This window comes from Pongo pygmaeus, chromosome 19 (genome assembly GCF_028885625.2).
Source record: "Pongo pygmaeus isolate AG05252 chromosome 19, NHGRI_mPonPyg2-v2.0_pri, whole genome shotgun sequence".
NCBI lineage: Eukaryota > Metazoa > Chordata > Mammalia > Primates > Hominidae > Pongo > Pongo pygmaeus.
Window position 1 is genome coordinate 8,925,201 of NC_072392.2, and position 18,373 is coordinate 8,943,573.

Sequence of the window (18,373 nt, forward strand, 5' to 3'; positions counted from 1 at the left end):
CTTTCATGTAAAAAAGAAAGAAAGAAAAAAATATGCATGTATCTTCTCATTTGTAGAAAAACAAGTATAGGAAGGATAAACAAGAAACTAATGAGATTGGTTACCTACAGTGGATAGGTAGGGATAGTCTGGAAAGAATGGGAGATTGGGGGTGAGGATAGAAGGGATGGGAGAAATGACAATTCTCTGAGTATGCTGTTTGTACAGTTCTTACTTTGAGAACCATGATAATGCTACACATATCCTCATCTCACCCTAAAATAGTAAGTTTACATCAATCAGGATGTGATGGGAACCCAAAACTGAATATGAACAGTAACAAATGAACCTAACTATTACAAATGAATGATATAACCATACTGAGGAAGGAGAAGACAAAAGGAACTAACCACGTAACATAGAAAACCGTATTTTGACTACATACTATAAGTATGTGCCCTGTCCAAATCTCATATTGAAATGTAATCCCCAGTGCTGGAGGTGAGGCCTGTTGGAAGGTGATTGGATCATGGGGGCAGATTTCTCATGAATGGTTTTGCACCATCCCTCTTGGTACTGTCCTCTTAAGAGTGAGTTCTCATGAGATCTGGACATTTAAAAGTGTGTAGTACTGGCTGGGTGCAGTGGCTCATGCCTGTAATCCCAGCACTTTGGAAGGCCAAGGCGGGCGGATCACGAGGTCAGGAAATTGAGACCATCCTGGCCAAATTGGTGAAATTCTGTCTCAACTAAAAATACAAAAATTAGCTGGGTGTGGTGGTACATGCCTGTAATCCCAGCTACTTAGGAGGCTGAGGCAGGAGAATCGCTTGAACCAGGGAGTCAGAGGTTGCAGTGAGCCAAGATTGCACCACTGCACTCCAGCCTGGCAACAGAGTGAGACTCCATCTAAAAAAAAAAAAAAAAAAAAAAAAATTGTGTAGTGCCTCCCCCCTTGCTCTCTCTTGCTCCTGCTCTGGCCATGTGACATGCAAGCCCCAACTTTGCCTTCCACCATGATTGTCAGCTTCCAGAGGCCTCCCTAGAAGCAAAAGCCACTATGCTTCCTGCACAGCCTGCAAAACTGTGAGCCGATTAAACCTCTTTTCTTTACAAAAATTACCCAGTCTCAGGTGTTTCTCTATAGCAATGTGAGAACAGACTAATACAAAGGCTAAAAATGGAAAAAAAAAAAACACAACTTGTACCACATTGTGTTGGTATTGCTGCTTAAGGGGTCTGTTCTCTGATGAGCAAATCTATATCTCACAGGTATATGGGTTAGAAATTCTGAAACTCTTTTATATATATGTGAAGATTGAACAAATAAGTAAATATATTGTGAATAATGAGAGCCAAGTTTTTTGGTGTCGAGGAAGGAAGTTACAAATAAGGAAAGGTGGAAGGCTAGAATGAATGCGGTGGTGTTAGATGAGAATTTGAGGTATCAGTATATAATCATGGTTTTTAATAGTTAGATACATAGATAAATATATAGATAAAGAGATATAGATGTATGTATATTTCCCAGCTCTGATGATGAAGCCTAGAGGTAATGATATCCCACTAGGGATGAGCACACCTAGCTTCCAGATCTTGGTTTCTAAATATCATTCTCCAATAAAAGGAACCAGGGCTCCTTGGAGGAATGTCTGATTGAAGGTCCATGACAGGGAATGAACAAGATGAATCTAGAACATCTTGTGGTACTAGAAAATAATAAAATGCTCCAAAAATCATTGATGTCTGTCAAAAGAATGCAATAACCAACTTAAAGGGGCCCCCAGTGACCAAATCCAGAACAAGCTGAGTGACACAATAACGGTAGTTATGGGTTATAGCTTATAGAATAAAATAAATAGCCAAGAGTCCATAATGACATAAAAAATTGGATAAATACATGGGGGAGAATTGACAACCCTTTCTTACAGTGGAATGCCAGTAAATACATGTAGAAGGAAGATAGAAGCAGAAAATCACCATTTGGTAAACATCACAGTAATAATTTTTGCAGGCGAGAATCATCAATGCACTGGGCACAGTGGCTCATGCCTGTAATCCCAGCACTTAGGGAGGCCAAGGCGGGTGCCGATCACCTGAGGTCAGGAGTTCGAGACCAGCCTGCCCAACATGGCGAAACCCTGTCTCTACTAAAAATACAAAAATTAGCCACGTGTGGTGGCATGGGCCTGTAATCCCAGCTACTTGGGAGACTGAGGCAGGAGAATCTCTTGAACCTGGGAAGCAGAGGTTGCAGTGAACTGACCACACCATTGCACTCCAGCCTGGGTGACAGAGCAAGACTCTGTTTCAAAAAAAAAAAAAAAAGAATCATCAATGGATGCTAAATGCAGTGAGCAAAAATATGATGATAAATGGTGCTGTGGTCTGAATGTGTCCCCCCAACTATTCATGTATTGAAGCCTAACCCCCAAGGTGATGGTATTAGAAGGTGTGGCATTTGGGGAGGTGATTAGGTCTAGGTGATGAGAGTGGAGCCCTCATGATTAGAATTAGTGCTTCAAAAAAGGAGGCCTAAGGGGCCAGGCGAGGTGGCTTATGCCTGTAATCCCAGCACTTTCAGAGGCCGAGGCGCGTGGATCATGAGGTCAGGAGATTGAGATCATCCTGACCAACATCACCATGTTTACGGGGTTTAGTAGGAAACCCCGTCCCTACTAAAATACAAAAAATTAGCCAGGTGTGGTGGCACGTGCCTGTAGTCCTAGCTATTCGGGAGGCTGAGGCAGAGGAATCGATTGAACCTGGGAGGCGGAGCTTGCAGTGAGCTGAGATTGCGCTGCTATACTCCAGCCTGGGTGACAGAGCAAGACTCTGTCTCAAAAAAAAAAAAAAAAAAAGGCCTAAGGGAACTGCCCCTTACCATGTGTTGCACCACGTGAGGACACAGTCAGAAGGTGCTGCCTGTGAGGAACAGGCCCTCATCAGACATCAAATCTGCTAGTACCTTGATCTTGGACTTCCCAGCTTCCAGAACTGTGAGAAATAAATGTTTGTTGTTTATAAGCCACCCAGTGTATGGTTTTTTGTTTATAGCAGCCTGATGAAACTAAGACAAATGAGACATTTGCTTAAAGTAACACCCAACAAGGTATTTTTTTTTTTTTTTTTCTGAGACAGAGTCTTGCTCTGTCGCCCAGGCTGGAGTGCAGTGGCACGATCTCGACTCACTGCAACCTCCGCCTCCCAGGTTCAAGTGATTCTCCTGCCTCAGCCTCCCGAGTATCTGGGACTACAGGCTTGTGCCACCATAGCCGGCTAATTTTTGTAGTTTTAGTAGAGACGAGATTTCACCATGTTGGCTAGGCTGATCTCAAACTCCAGGCCTCAAGTGATCTGCCCACCTCAGCCTCCCAACGTGCTGGGATTACAGGCATGAGCCACCACGCACAGCAAAATACTTTCTAGTTACAAAGGGAAAATAGAAACCTTACAGCAAAGAAGCCGGATGGACACCCCCTTAACCAAGTGAACAAAGTTAACGTTATCATAAGGAGACACAGCAATAACATTCATCTCGTGATTTGATGCTGAGACAGGCATATCATTTCTGTGGTATTCTTGCCAAAAATGTCTTACATCAGTCTCATCATAGAAAACATCAGAGCTTGGTGGTGGTTGCTCACACCTGTAATGCCAGCACGTTGGGAAGCTAAGGTGGGAGAATTGCTTGAGACCAGGATTTCAAGAACAGCCTGGGCAACATAGCAAGACCCATTTCTACTAAAAAATAAATACATATATTAGCTGGGTGCAGTGGCATGGGCCTGTAGTCCCAACTACTAAGAAGGCTGAGGTGGGAAGATCGCTTGAGTCCAGGAGGTTGAGGTTGCAGTGCAGTCCAGCCTAGGTGACAGAGCCTAGATGACAACCTGTCTCTAAAAAGAAAAGAAAGAAAAAGGAAAACATCAGACTCACTCAAATTGAGGGACATTCTACAAAATCTTCAACAGTGTCAAGCTCAGGAAACAAAGGCTAAAGGGCTGTCACAGATTGTCACACAACACTTAAAGGCAATGAGGGATTTGAGCCTGGATCCTGGGCCAGAAAAAGTACATTTAGTTGTACTATCGGCAAAATTTGAATAAGGTCTGCAGATTAGTTAATAGTTTTGTATCAATGTTAATTTTCTGATTTCAAGAATCACACTATGTTATATACAACACTAATATTTAGGGAAGTTGGGTCAAAGGTCTATGGGAACTCTTATGTTTGCACCTTTGTTTGTAAATCCAAAATTATTTCAAAATACAAACTTAAAAAAGCAAAACTTAAAAGTTGCAAATCTTACAAACTTTGGAAAAACTTCCCATTTTGTTTTCACCTGATACTAAAACACAAAAAGAAAACTACAGGTGAATTATTCTCTATGATACAGATATAAAATCTGAAATAGAATAAGTGCAAGTTTGGCTGGGTGCGGTGGCTCATGCCTGTAATCCTAGCACTTTGGGAGGCCGAGGCAGGTGGGTTGCCTGAGGTCAGGCGTTCAAGACCAGCCTAGCCGACATCACGAAACCCCATCTCTACTAAAAATACAAAAATTAGCCATATGTGGTGGCAGTCGCCTATAATCTCAGCTACTCGGAAGGCTGAGGCAGGAGAATCACTTGAACCCAGGGGCATGGAGGTTGGAGTGACCCGAGATCGTGCCACTTCACTCCAGCCTGAGTGAAAGAGCAAAACTCCATCTCAAAAATAAATAAATAAATAAAATAATTTTTAAAAGTAAATGCAAGTTATATCCAGCCTTTAATTAAAATAGTAATATACAGTGACAAAGTAGGGTTTGTTCAAGGAATGCCAACATCCTGGATGAGCCCAAAGGAATGCAGACTGGACTGGTCGCCCACAAGAATCCACTGTGTACATTGACCTGGTTAAAAGTCAGGGGCCTGCACGGAGGCGTTTATGGGTGGGCCCTGGGGTGCGAGATGGGGAGTGACTTCTAGTGGAAATTCCAGCATGTCACCATAGGAGATGGGTAGAGTCTGACTGACGGTTCACCATTGCAAAATTTAGATTGGATGTTTGGGGAGGAGCTGAAGGAGATAGGGCCAACCTGCACCCACCTCTCTCCCAAGCCAGTCCCTTGCTGTTGCTACCAATGGGAGTGTGATCTCTATCCCAGGTCGCCCTCACAGGTTGAACCTTATGGAGAAAGAGCTTCAGGAAGAAGCAAAAAGACCTTTTCATTAAGGGCCGAGAAATCAAGTGAAAGGGGCAAGAACATGCCATGGCTCTGGCCCCGTAGGCCTGCGGAAAAGCGTTGCTTTGAAATCAAGAAGCCTTGTACCTTGGGGAATACAAGGAGACTGACCCCAGCACAGTCACCACTGTAAGACAGACCTGGGGAACCCCAGGGATAACTGAGGAGGCTTTGAAGGAAGCTGGAGGACCTGGAGCAGGGATCAGAAACTCAAACACCCCCAAGGGCCAGGCAGGTCAAACTCAGCAATAGAACGGGTGAGATGGTGTTCACTTAATATATTCTGACATTTCATAACAGCATTGTTTATACTCTGTGCCTCCTGAAATAAACTCTGTTAAAAGGTCAGTCCTTTTCTCCCCCCAGTGCAGTAAGATTCTCTTTCCCAACACGGCTTTTCCATAGTCTTAGATTTCATTTCTGGTAGCCCCTTACGTCTTATTCTTTCAGCAGACACACTTTGCATATTAAACATATAGCAATATTCTTTACTTCTACCTAGAAATATGCTTTCCCCCTTTTCTCTTAGAAGCACATGGCCCTCTTGGCCTCTTTCATTTTTTTCTACATTTGCTAGACATGATTACAAGAAATATTTCATTATTTTCATTATTTCATTATTTTTAAAAATTGCACAAATGCAAAAATTGGCAACTGAGCCTTGACTCTGATGTGTGGGAAAGAATAGGGTATGGTGACAATACGGTATGATGGGATGCTAATGAGGTAAATTAAGAGATCGCTAAAAGGGCCCAGCTCCAACCCACAGTGGCCATGTGGAAATGCAGGATTGGTGTGGCTAGATCTTATGATTTTAAAAGAGAAACTAGAAATTGGAATTCATAAGAGAAATCTCCTGATTTTTAAATGCTGGCAACTAATTCAAAACAGTATTCTAAAATGTCTTACAGGCCAAACTAGACATGACCTACTGGCTTTCAGTTCATGACATCTGTTTTCTATTACACAGGTGGGAGCATGCACCAGTGAAACCTGAGTTCTTTCTGTTCACGTGAGCTAATCTTCCCACTGGCTGGAAGACACTTCATTTATACAAACAGCGATTACTGTAAAAGTGTTTTCATGTTGTTCATCACATGAATAGGACATGGGAGAAAAACTATATAATTATCCTGATAAAATGCCCCCTAATGCATATTCTCTGTGGTTAGGAATAAAAGGAGACTTTGTCAACATGATAAATGATATCTATCTCAATCCAGCAGACAATGTGATAGCTAATGATGACTTGGAATGAAGGGACAGATACGGCTCTTAATAACAGAAGAATTCCTATAAAACAAGGGTGCCCACAACTTGAATAGTTTCAACAATGTTGTGAAATTCAAAGCAAAAAGATAGGAGAGTCAGAAATTTGGGAAGCAAAAGTTAAGTTCATCATTATTTGTAAGTGATATGATTGTCTACCTGAGAAACCTTAGATAATGGACTGAGAAATGTCTAGAACTAATAAGAGAGTTCAATAAAGTAGCTGGAGACACAAAAAGATGAAATTCAATAATTTTCTACATATTGTAAAAGATGTCCATTTTCCCCCAGTTGAGTTTAAAAATGTAATATAGTTTCGATCAAAGCCAAATAAGGCTTTTAGGGAGGCAAGGAAGGAGATTGACAAAATGATTTTATATTTCATCATAAAAAATAATTGTGTGAATTTAACAAAGAAACTTTTTCAAAGGTTGAGTGATGAGGGAGGACTTTCCATCTGAGATATGAAGATGTTCTGTAAAGCCACAGAGTTATAGGGCTGTGGTGCTGATGGAGGAAGTGTAACAGATCAGTGGAACTAAATTGATCTGTCAGAAACAAACACAAATATCTGAATGAATTTAATATAGATTTAAAAAGATAGGATCAATTACTCAATAATGGGTTAGGACAACTGACCATTAGGGGCAACTAACTAATCGTTGGGAAAAAAATAAGTGTGTTTTCTACTTCAGATCTTTTTTTTTTTTTTTTTTTTTTTTGTGAGATGGATTCTCGTTCTATTGCCCAGGCTGGAGTGCAATGGCGCGATCTCAGCTCACTGCAACAGTAAAAAAATTTTAAAAAGTTAAATACAAAACCAAACTGAAAACCAAGAAAATTAAATTCCCCCAATGAGCAAACATACAAAAAAAAAAAAAAGCTAATACACACACATACACACATACTACAAAAAACAGAAAGAAAGGAGGAAAAAAGAAACAGAAAAAGTGGGGCAAATAGAAATGAAGCCAAAAGTCTAGGAACTAGCCGGAATATATCAATAATCATAATGAAATAAAGTGACCCATTAACAGTCAGAGATTGTTAGATTGAAGAAAACGTACAAAACACAATTAGTTGCAGTTTCTTTCTTTCTTTTTTTTTTTTTTTGAGATAGAGTCTCACTGTCACCCAGGCTGGAGTACAGTGGTACGATATCTCGGCTCACCACGACCTCTGCCCCCCGGGTTCAAGCGATTCTTCTGCCTCAGCCTCCCAAGTAGCTGGGATTACAGGCACCTGCCACCACACCCAGCTACTTTTTTTGTATTTTTAGTAGAGACGGAGTCTCGCCAGGTTGGCCAGGCTGGTCTCGAACTTCTGACCTCAAGTGATCTGCCCGCCTCGGCCTCCCAAAGTGCTGGGATTACCGGCGTGAGCCACTGCACCCAGCCAGTTGCAGTTTCTAAGAGGTATATCTAAGGTATGAAGACAAGAAAGTGCTGAAAGCAAAAGGATGGCAAAAGAAATACCAAGCGAAAACTAACTAAAATAAAGGTGGTTAGTTGTGTCAATTTCAGATTAAAATAGACAAGCATTATTAGAAGTAGAGATATGATATTGTGATACAGTTTTAACTCATCAGCAGATAAATTTAAACTTGTACAAAACTAATTTTAAAAATCTAAAAATTACATAAAGCAAGAATTAATAGAACCACATGGAGAAATTGAGAAATTAATCATCATTGTGAGGTTTTGACAAGCCCGTCTGAAATATTAATGCCTCAAAAGAGGCCAGGGGCAGTGGCTCACACCTGTAATCTCAGCACTTTGGGAGGCCAAGGCGGGTGGATCACTTGAGTCCATGAGAAAAGCCTGGCCAACATGGTGAAACCTCGTCTCTACTAAAAAATACAAAAATTAGCCGGGCGTGGAGGTGCATGCCTGTAATCCCAGCTACTTTGGAGGCTGAGGCACGAGAATTGCTTGAACCCAGGAGGTAGAGGCTTCAGTGAGCCAAGATCAGGCCACTGTACTCCAGCCTGGGTGACACAGTGAGACTCTGTCTCAAAAAAAACAAAACAAACAAACAAACAAAAAGCCCTCAAAAGATAAAGTGTAGTAAAGCTATAGATTTCATCAAAAACAATTAAACTGGATTTGATAATCATATATATAACCCTATACCCAATTATTGAGAAGCAATCATATTCTTCTCAAGCCCAGCTGGAACAGTTACTGAAATAAATCATGGGCAAGGCCGCAGATCAAGTCTCAACAAATTTCAGAGAACTGATGTCATACGGACCACATTGTCTGACCACAGTGCCATAACAAAAATAGTTTTAAATTATAAAACTGGACACTCTAAATAGCCTCTAGGTCAAAGAAAAATAATCACACTGGAAACGTTTTAAAAATACTTAGAACTGAAGCTGGGTACATTGGTGCATGCCTGTAGTCCCAGCTGGGCACATTGGTGCATGCCTGTAGTCCCAGCTACTCCAGAGGCTGAGGCAGGAGGATTGCTTGAGCCCAGGAGTTTAAGGCTGTAGTGCACTATATGTTGGTACCTCTGAATAGCCACTATACTCCAGCCTGGGCAACATAGCAAGGCCCTATCCCTAAAAATAAGTTAAATAAATACTTAGAACTGAATGACAATGAAAATATTACATATCAAAACTCGTGGGACACATGTAAAAGCCATACATAGAAGGAAGTTTGTGGTCTCTTAAATGCTAACCTGAGAAAAGAAGGCTGAAAATTAATAAACTGTCTAATTTAAGAAGTTAGAAAAAGGACAATAGGGGCTGGGCACGGTGGTTCACACCTGTAATCTCAGCACTTTGGGAGGCCGAGGCGGGTGGATCACCTGAGGTCAGGAGTTTGAGACCAGCCTGGCCAACATGGTGAAACTCCGTCTCTACTAAAAATACAAAAAATTAGCTGGGTGTGGTAGTGGGCACCTATAACCTCAGCTACTCAGAAGGCTGAGGCAGGAGAATTGCTTGAACCTGGGAGGCGGAGGTTGCAGTGAGCCGAGATTGTGCCACTGCACTCCAGCCTGGATGACAGAGCAAGACTGTCTCAAAAAAGAAAAAAAAAAAAAGGCAATAGATTAGTCCCTACCTCCTAAAAAAAGGAGATAATAAAAATAAGACGTAGATTTGGTCTTTTCACATAGTCCCATATTTCTTGGAGGTTACGGGGAGAATGGAACCAAGTTGGAAAACACTCTGCAGGATATTATCCAGGAGAACTTCCCCAATCTAGCAAGGCAGGCCAACATTCAGATTCAGGAAATACAGAGAACGCCACAAAGATACTCCTCGAGAAGAGCAACTCCAAGACACATAATTGTGAGATTCACCAAAGTTGAAATGAAGGAAAAAATGTTAAGGGCAGCCAGAGAGAAAGGTCGGGTTACCCTCAAAGGGAAGCCCATCAGACTAACAGCGGATCTCTCAGCAGAAACTCTACAAGCCAGAAGAGAGTGGGGGCCCATATTCAACATTCTTAAAGAAAAGAATTTTCAACCCAGAATTTCATATCCAGCCAAACTAAGCTGCATAAGTGAAGGAGAAATAAAATACTTTACAGACAAGCAAATGCTGAGAGATTTTGTCACCACCAGGCCTGCGCTAAAAGAGCTCCTGAAGGAAGTGCTAAACATGGAAAGGAACAACCGGTACCAGCCGCTGCAAAATCATGCCAAAATGTAAAGACCATCGAGACTAGGAAGAGACTGCATCAACTAACGAGCAAAATAACCAGCTAACATCATAATGACAGGATCAAATTCACACATAACAATATTAACTTTAAATGTAAATGGACTAAATGCTCCAATTAAAAGACACAGAGTGGCAAATTGGATAAAGAGTCAAGACCCATCAGTGTGCTGTATTCAGGAAACCCATCTCATGTGCAGAGACACACATAGGCTCAAAATAAAAGGATGGAGGAAGATCTACCAAGCAAACGGAAAGCAAAAAAAGGCAGGGGTTGCAATCCTAGTCTCTGATAAAACAGACTTTAAACCAACAAAGATCAAAAGAGACAAAGAAGGCCATTACATAATGGTAAAGGGATTAATTCAACAAGAAGAGCTAACTATCCTAAATATATATGCACCCAATACAAGAGCACCCAGATTCATAAAGCAAGTCCTGAGTGACCGACAAAGAGACAGACTCCCACACATTAATAATGGGAGACTTTAACACCCCACTGTCAACATTAGACAGATCAACGAGACGGAAAGTCAACAAGGATACCCAGGAATTGAACTCAGCTCTGCACCAAGCAGACCTAATAGACATCTACAGAACTCTCCACCCCAAATCAACAGAATATATATTTTTTTCAGCACCACACCACACCTATTCCAAAATTGACCGCATAGTTGGAAGTAAAGCTCTCCTCAGTAAATGTAAAAGAACAGAAATTATAACAAACTCTCTCTCAGATCACAGTGCAATCAAGCTAGAACTCAGGATTAAGAAACTCACACAAAACCGCTCAACTACATGGAAACTGAACAACCTGCTCCTGAATGACTACTGGGTACATAACGAAATGAAGGCAGAAATAAAGATGTTCTTGGAAACCAACGAGAACCAAGACACAACATACCAGAATCTCTGGGATGCATTCAAAGCAGTGTGTAGAGGGAAATTTATAGCACTAAATGCCCACAAGAGAAAGCAGGAAAGATCCAAAATTGACACCCTAACATCACAATTAAAAGAACTAGAAAAGCAAGAGCAAACACATTCAAAAGCTAGCAGAAGGCAAGAAATAACTAAAATCAGAGCAGAACTGAAGGAAATAGAGACACAAAAAACCCTTCAAAAAATTAATGAATCCAGGAGCTGGTTTTTTGAAAGGATCAACAAAATTGATAGACCACTAGCAAGATTAATAAAGCAGAAAAGAGAGAAGAATCAAATAGATGCAATGAAAAATGATAAAGGGGATATCACCACCGATCCCACAGAAATACAAACTACCATCAGAGAATACTACAAACACCTCTACGCAAATAAACTAGAAAATCTAGAAGAAATGGATAAATTCCTCGACACATACACTCTGCCAAGACTAAACCAGGAAGAAGTTGAATCTCTGAATAGACCCATAACAGAAGCTGAAATTGTGGCAATAATCAATAGCTTACCAACCAAAAAAAGTCCAGGACCAGATGGATTCACAGCTGAATTCTACCAGAGGTACAAGGAGGAACTGGTACCATTCCTTCTGAAACTATTCCAATCAATAGAAAAAGAGGGAATCCTCCCTAACTCATTTTATGAGGCCAGCATCATCCTGATACCAAAGCTGGGCAGAGACACAACCAAAAAAGAGAATTTTAGACCAATATCCTCGATGAACACTGATGCAAAAATCCTCAATAAAATACTGGCAAACAGAATCCAGCAGCACATTAAAAAGCTTATCCACCATGATCAAGTAGGCTTCATCCCTGGGATGCAAGGCTGGTTCAATATATGCAAATCAATAAATGTAATCCAGCATATAAACAGAACCAAAGACAAAAACCACCTGATTATCTCAATAGATGCAGAAAAGGCCTTTGACAAAATTCAACAACCCTTCATGCTAAAAACTCTCAATAAATTAGGTATTGATGGGACATATCTCAAAATAATAAGAGCTATCTATGACAAACCCACAGCCAATATCATACTGAATGGGCAAAAACTGGAAGCATTCTCTTTGAAAACTGGCACAAGACAGGGATGCCCTCTCTCACCACTCCTATTCAACATAGTGTTGGAAGTTCTGGCCAGGGCAATTAGGCAGGAGAAGGAAATAAAGGGTATTCAATTAGGAAAAGAGGAAGTCAAATTGTCCCTGTTTGCAGATGACATGATTGTATATCTAGAAAACCCCATCATCTCAGCCCCAAATCTCCTTAAGCTGATAAGCAACTTCAGCAAAGTCTCAGGATACAAAATCAATGTACAAAAATCACAAGCACTCTTATACACCAAAAACAGACAAACAGAGAGCCAAATCATGAGTGAATTCCCATTCACAATTGCTTCAAAGAGAATAAAATACCTAGGAATCCAACTTACAAGGGACGTGAAGGACCTCTTCAAGAAGAACTACAAACCACTGCTCAAGGAAATAAAAGAGGATACAAACAAATGGAAGAACATTCCATACTCATGGGTAGGAAGAATCGATATCATGAAAATGGCCATACTGCCCAAGGTAATTTACAGATTCAATGCCATCCCCATCAAGCTACCAATGACTTTCTTCACAGAATTGGAAAAAACTACTTCAAAGTTCATATGGAACCAAAAAAGAACCCGCATTGCCAAGTCAATCCTAAGCCAAAAGAACAAAGCTGGAGGCATCACACTACCTGACTTCAAACTATACTACAAGGCTACAGTAACCAAAACAGCATGGTACTGGTACCAAAACAGAGATATAGATCAATGGAACAGAACAGAGCCCTCAGAAATAACGCCGCATATCTACAACTATCTGATCTCTGACAAACCTGAGAAAAACAAGCAATGGGGAAAGGATTCCCTATTTAATAAATGGTGCTGGGAAAACTGGCTAGCCATATGTAGAAAGCTGAAACTGGATCCCTTCCTTACACCTTATACAAAAATCAATTCAGGATGGATTAAAGACTTAAACATTAGACCTAAAACCATAAAAACCCTAGAAGAAAACCTAGGCATTACCATTCAGGACATAGGCATGGGCAAGGACTTCATGTCTAAAACACCAAAAGCAATGGCAACAAAAGCCAAAATTGACAAATGGGATCTCATTAAACTAAAGAGCTTCTGCACAGCAAAGGAAACTACCATCAGAGTGAACAGGCAACCTACACAATGGGAGAAAATTTTCACAACCTACTCATCTGACAAAGGGCTAATATCCAGAATCTACAATGAACTCAAACAAATTTACAAGAAAAAAACAAACAACCCCATCAAAAAGTGGGCAAAGGACATGAACAGACACTTCTCAAAAGAAGACATTTATGCAGCCAAAAAACACATGAAAAAATGCTCACCATCATTGGCCATCAGAGAAATGCAAATCAAAACCACAATGAGATACCATCTCACACCAGTTAGAATGGCAATCATTAAAAAGTCAGGAAACAACAGGTGCTGGAGAGGATGTGGAGAAATAGGAACACTTTTACACTGTTGGTGGGACTGTAAACTAGTTCAACCCTTGTGGAACTCAGTGCGGCGATTCCTCAGGGATCTTGAACTGGAAATTCCATTTGACCCAGCCATCCCATTACTGGGTATATACCCAAAGGACTATAAATCATGCTGCTATAAAGACACATGCACATGTATGTTTATTGCGGCACTATTCACAATAGCAAGGACTTGGAACCAACCCAAATGTCCAACAATGATAGACTGGATTAAGAAAATGTGGCACATATACACCATGGAATACTATTGCAGCCATAAAAAATGATGAGCTCATGTCCTTTGTAGGGACATGGATGAAATTGGAAATCATCATTCTCAGTAAACTATCGCAAGAACAAAAAACCAAACACCGTATATTCTCACTCATAGGTGGGAATTGAACAATGAGAACACATGGACACACGAAGGGGATCATCACACTCTGGGGACTGTTGTGGGGTGGGGGGAGGGGGGAGGGATGGCATTGGGAGATATACCTAATGCTAGATGACAACTTAGTGGGTGCAGTGCACCAGCATGGCACATGTATACATATGTAACTAACCTGCACATTGCGCACATGTACCCTAAAACCTAAAGTATAATAATAATAAATTAAAAAAAAATAAGAGCCATGATTAATGAAATAATAAATATTTGTCAGAACCAAATAAAGCCGAAAAATGGTTATTTGACAACATAAACACATATCTGGCAAGATAGATAAGAAATAGAAAGTACAAGTAAATAATATTAGGGTCAAAAAAAGAGACATAACTACAGATGCAGTAGAGATTATGAAAATAACATATAATACTGTGAATAACATTAGGCTCATAAATTTTAAAACTGAGATGAAATGGGCATTTTTTTCCTGGAAAAAAAATAACAAAACCAGCTCATTCCAATTATGTACAAACCGTTTCAGATAACTGAAGAAGAAGGAATAGTCCCCAACTCATTTTATGAGGGCACCATAACCTTGATATCCAAACTAGATAAAGATAGAAGAAATAAAAATTACAGGCCAATTTTATTTGTGACACTAGATGCAAAGATAGGAAACCAAAAATCATTATACATTATGACCACTTGGGTTTATCCCAGGAATGCAAGGGTATTTTGACAGCAGAAAATTCTATGGCATCATTCATCATATTAACCATGTAAGAGGCGAAACGTCCGATAGGATGCTTAAAAGGTATTTCATAAAATTATCAGTGTTTGGGGGCGGGGTGGGGGGGAGGAATCTCTTAGAAAACTAAGAACAGAATTTCCCTAACCTGAAATAGAGTATTTAGTAAATGCCTATAATAAACACTTAATTTTAACAAAGAAATACTAGGAAGAATCCTATTTATTCATTTATTTATTTATTTTGAGACAGAGTCTCGCTCTGTCCCCCAGGTTGGAGTGTAATGGCGAGATCTAGGCTCATTGCAACCTCACCTCCCAGGTTCAAGCGATTCTCCTGCCTCAGCTTCCCGAGTAGCTGGGATTACAGGCACGTGCCACCACACCCAGCTAATTTTTTGTATTTTTAGTAGAGATGGGGTTTCACCATGTTAGCCAGGATGGTCTCCATCTCCTGACTTTGTGATCGGCCCACCTCGGCCTCCCAAAGTGTAGGGATTACAGGCGTGAACCACCACGCTTGGCCGAAGCATCCTTTTTAATATCAGGCCATAAGCTACAACATGATGAACCTTGTAAACTTTATTCTAAGTGAAACAAATAAGCCAGTTGCAAGTCACCCCTGTATTGTGTGATTGCATTTGTATGAAATGTTTGGAACAGTCAAATCCATAAAGACAGGACGTCAACTGGTGGCTGCTTAGGGATGGTAGGAAAGAAATAGTTAAGTGACTGCTAATGGGCATGGGGTTTGTTTTTGGGGTGATGAAAATGCTGATTGGGGTGATGGTTGCACAACTCTGAATATCCTAAAAACAACTTTAAATGAGTGATTTGTCTCGGATGTAACTTTTTTCTCAATAAAGGTATTTTTGAAAAAGCATGTGAAGAGCAGGGTGTTTCCAAGAGCAGTTAATTTTGAATAAACACATATGGATTCAAAAAAAAAAAAGATCAGGCACAAGACAAGGATGTACCTTGTTACCACTTCTATTCACCATTATATCAGATATCCCAGCCAGAATATTAAGATAACAACGCAATTTTAAAACATTGTAAAGGAAGAAGAAAAGGCCATTATTCAAAGATTATATGCTTGTCTATACAGAAAACTGAAAAGAAGACATAAAGAAATTATTAAAAATAGGCCAAGCACGGTGGCTCATGCCTGAAATCCTAGCACCTTGGGAGGCTGAGGCAGGTGGATTGTCTGAGGTCAGGAGCTCGAGACCAGCCTGGCCAGCATGGTGAAACCCCGTCTCTAAACATACAAAAATTAGCTAGGTGTGGTGGCTGATGCCTGTAATCCCAGCTACTAGGAAGGCTTAGGCAGGAGAATTGTTTGAACCCGGGAGGTGGAGATTGCAGTGAGCTGAGAGTGCACCATTGAACTCCAGCCTGGACAACAAGAGCAAAACTCCATCTATAAGGAAAGGAAAGGAAAGGAAAGGAAGAGGAGAGGAAAGGAAAGGAGAGGAGAGGAGAGGAGAGGAGGGGAGAGGAGAGGAAAGGGGGAGGGAGAGAGAGAGAAAGAAAGAAAGAAAGAGAGAGAGAAGAAAGAAAGAGTGAGCGAGTGAAAGAAAGAAAGAAATTATTAGAAATAAGATTGGAAGTTAACAAGATAACTGGCTCTAGAATCACTGTACAAAAAAATGGATTCTGTTGCTGTACACCAGCAACTAACAAAACACATATTTTTTTAAATTACAAGATAATTGTTGCAACATAAGCTAGGACAGTAAACATAAAACATGTACAAGACAATATACAGAATACTGTAAAACTTCACTGAAAAACATACAAATAATTGACAAGTTATCCCATTTTATGGACAAAATGTATTATAAAAATATCAACTCTCTTCAAACTGACCTATAAGATTCAATGTGATCCTGGAGAAGCACTTCCAAAATGGCAGAGTGGAGACCCCCCAGAATGCATTCCTCCATAAAAGCAGTGAGAACACTGTCAAAAAAATAAAAAATAAAATAAAAACCTTTTTAGAACTCTGTAAATTAACCAAAAACTTGCAACAATCTCAGGAGCATTTATTCAAGAAAAAATGCTGACTCTCAGTAAGAACAGTGAGTTCTGTAGCATTTTTAACTTCCCCTGTTCTCATCTCCCTCTCCCCAGCTCTGAGGTAGACTTGAAAATCTTATGACCATGGTAGCTGTGCAAAGCAGCAATCTTGCAGCCACTGGAGGAGGCAGGTGGTTTTGGGGCACCCCCAAAGGTCCCATCGCAGAGAACTGTCACTATTTGACTGGGCTGGCAGTTCCCTGGAAAAGCCCCATTCACAGATGTTCTTATTTGACCTGACTCAGAGCTTGCCCTACTCCCAGAGTATTTGTTGAAAGCAATCAACAGCAATTGTTTAACAGTGCAGCCGCCTCTGGCAAAATCTGGGAAATGAGCTAGGGGGCTTTGGAAAGCTCAGACATAGTCCTGGAGATCTAGAAGGGTAGGCACATGTTTATGCCCATGAAAGACCTGACAAGGCCCCAGTCTCTCACCTCAGGCTGACCTTCGGCATCTGCTCAAGCAGGAAGTGAAAGTTAAGGCAGAGATGTAAACTAACTAGGGCAATCAGAGTGTTTGTCAACACACACGCACAATTCCCTGGCAAAGTGTGGGGAGATCAATTGGTTTGGGCATTTAAGGAACCTCTGTCTAAACATTAGCTGACCACTAAGCTAAAGGAGCACAGACTTCCTTGGCCACACAAAACAAATAATACAGACTTCATAGAATTAGTACAGGAAAGCCACTAAACAAACCAAGCAGTAGCAGCAACAACAATATCAACAAACAGCCGCAACAACAAACGCTGGGAAGGGGGTGTGAATCTGATTTCCAGATGTAAAATGTACTGTTTTCAACTACAAATTATGAGGCACTCAAAGAAACAGTATATCCCACACACAGGAGATAAAACAGTCAATAGAAATTGTCCCAGAGGAAGCCAGATGTTGGACATACTAAATAAAGACTTTAAATCAGTCTTTATAAACATGTTAAAAGAAAAACATGTCTCACAGCAAAGTATAAGAATGAAGTCTCGCCAAATCTGATGCAACCAACCCCAAGAAAAAATCCCACCAAAGTTGTAAGTGGAATTTGCTCAGGTGTTTCAGCACTGTATATGGAAGAGCAAGGGACCGAGAATATACAAGATACTCCTAGGAAGAAGTGTGGCCAGGCACAGTGGCTCATGCCTGTAGTCCCGGCTACTCGGAAGGCTGAGGTAGGAGGTTGAGGCTGCAGTGAGCCAAGATTGCACCTCTGAACTCCAGCCTGGGCAACAGAGAGAGACCCTGTCTCAAAAAAAAGGAAGTGGGTGGGCAGAGGTGGTGGTGTGGTTTTTCCTTATGAAGGATCAAAACATGTCCTAAAGCTATGACTGGATGGTACTGGTGCAGGTATAGGCAGGTCAGTGGAAACAGATCTGCATATATGTGGAAGGATGATTTAAGACTTAGATGGCATTAGAGGTCAGAGGAGAAAGGGGGAGCCCTTTCAATACATGTTGCTGGCATAATTGATAATTCATATACAAAAATAAAATAGAATACTTTCTATCTTGTACATAACACAAAATT

At 40.7% G+C, this 18,373-nt stretch overlaps 1 protein-coding gene across 2 annotated transcripts in view; it reads right to left on the reverse strand.

Moving 5' to 3' along the window:
• The window catches only part of PIK3R5 (phosphoinositide-3-kinase regulatory subunit 5), a 107,883-nt gene extending 91,062 nt beyond the window's left edge, over positions 1-16,821 (reverse strand). For both annotated transcript variants that reach the window (XM_054458276.2, XM_063655372.1), the window contains exon 1: positions 16,644-16,821. The gene's annotated coding sequence lies outside the window, so the exon portion shown is untranslated. The remainder of the gene's footprint in view (positions 1-16,643) is intronic.
• Between the last annotated feature and the right edge of the window lie 1,552 nt (positions 16,822-18,373).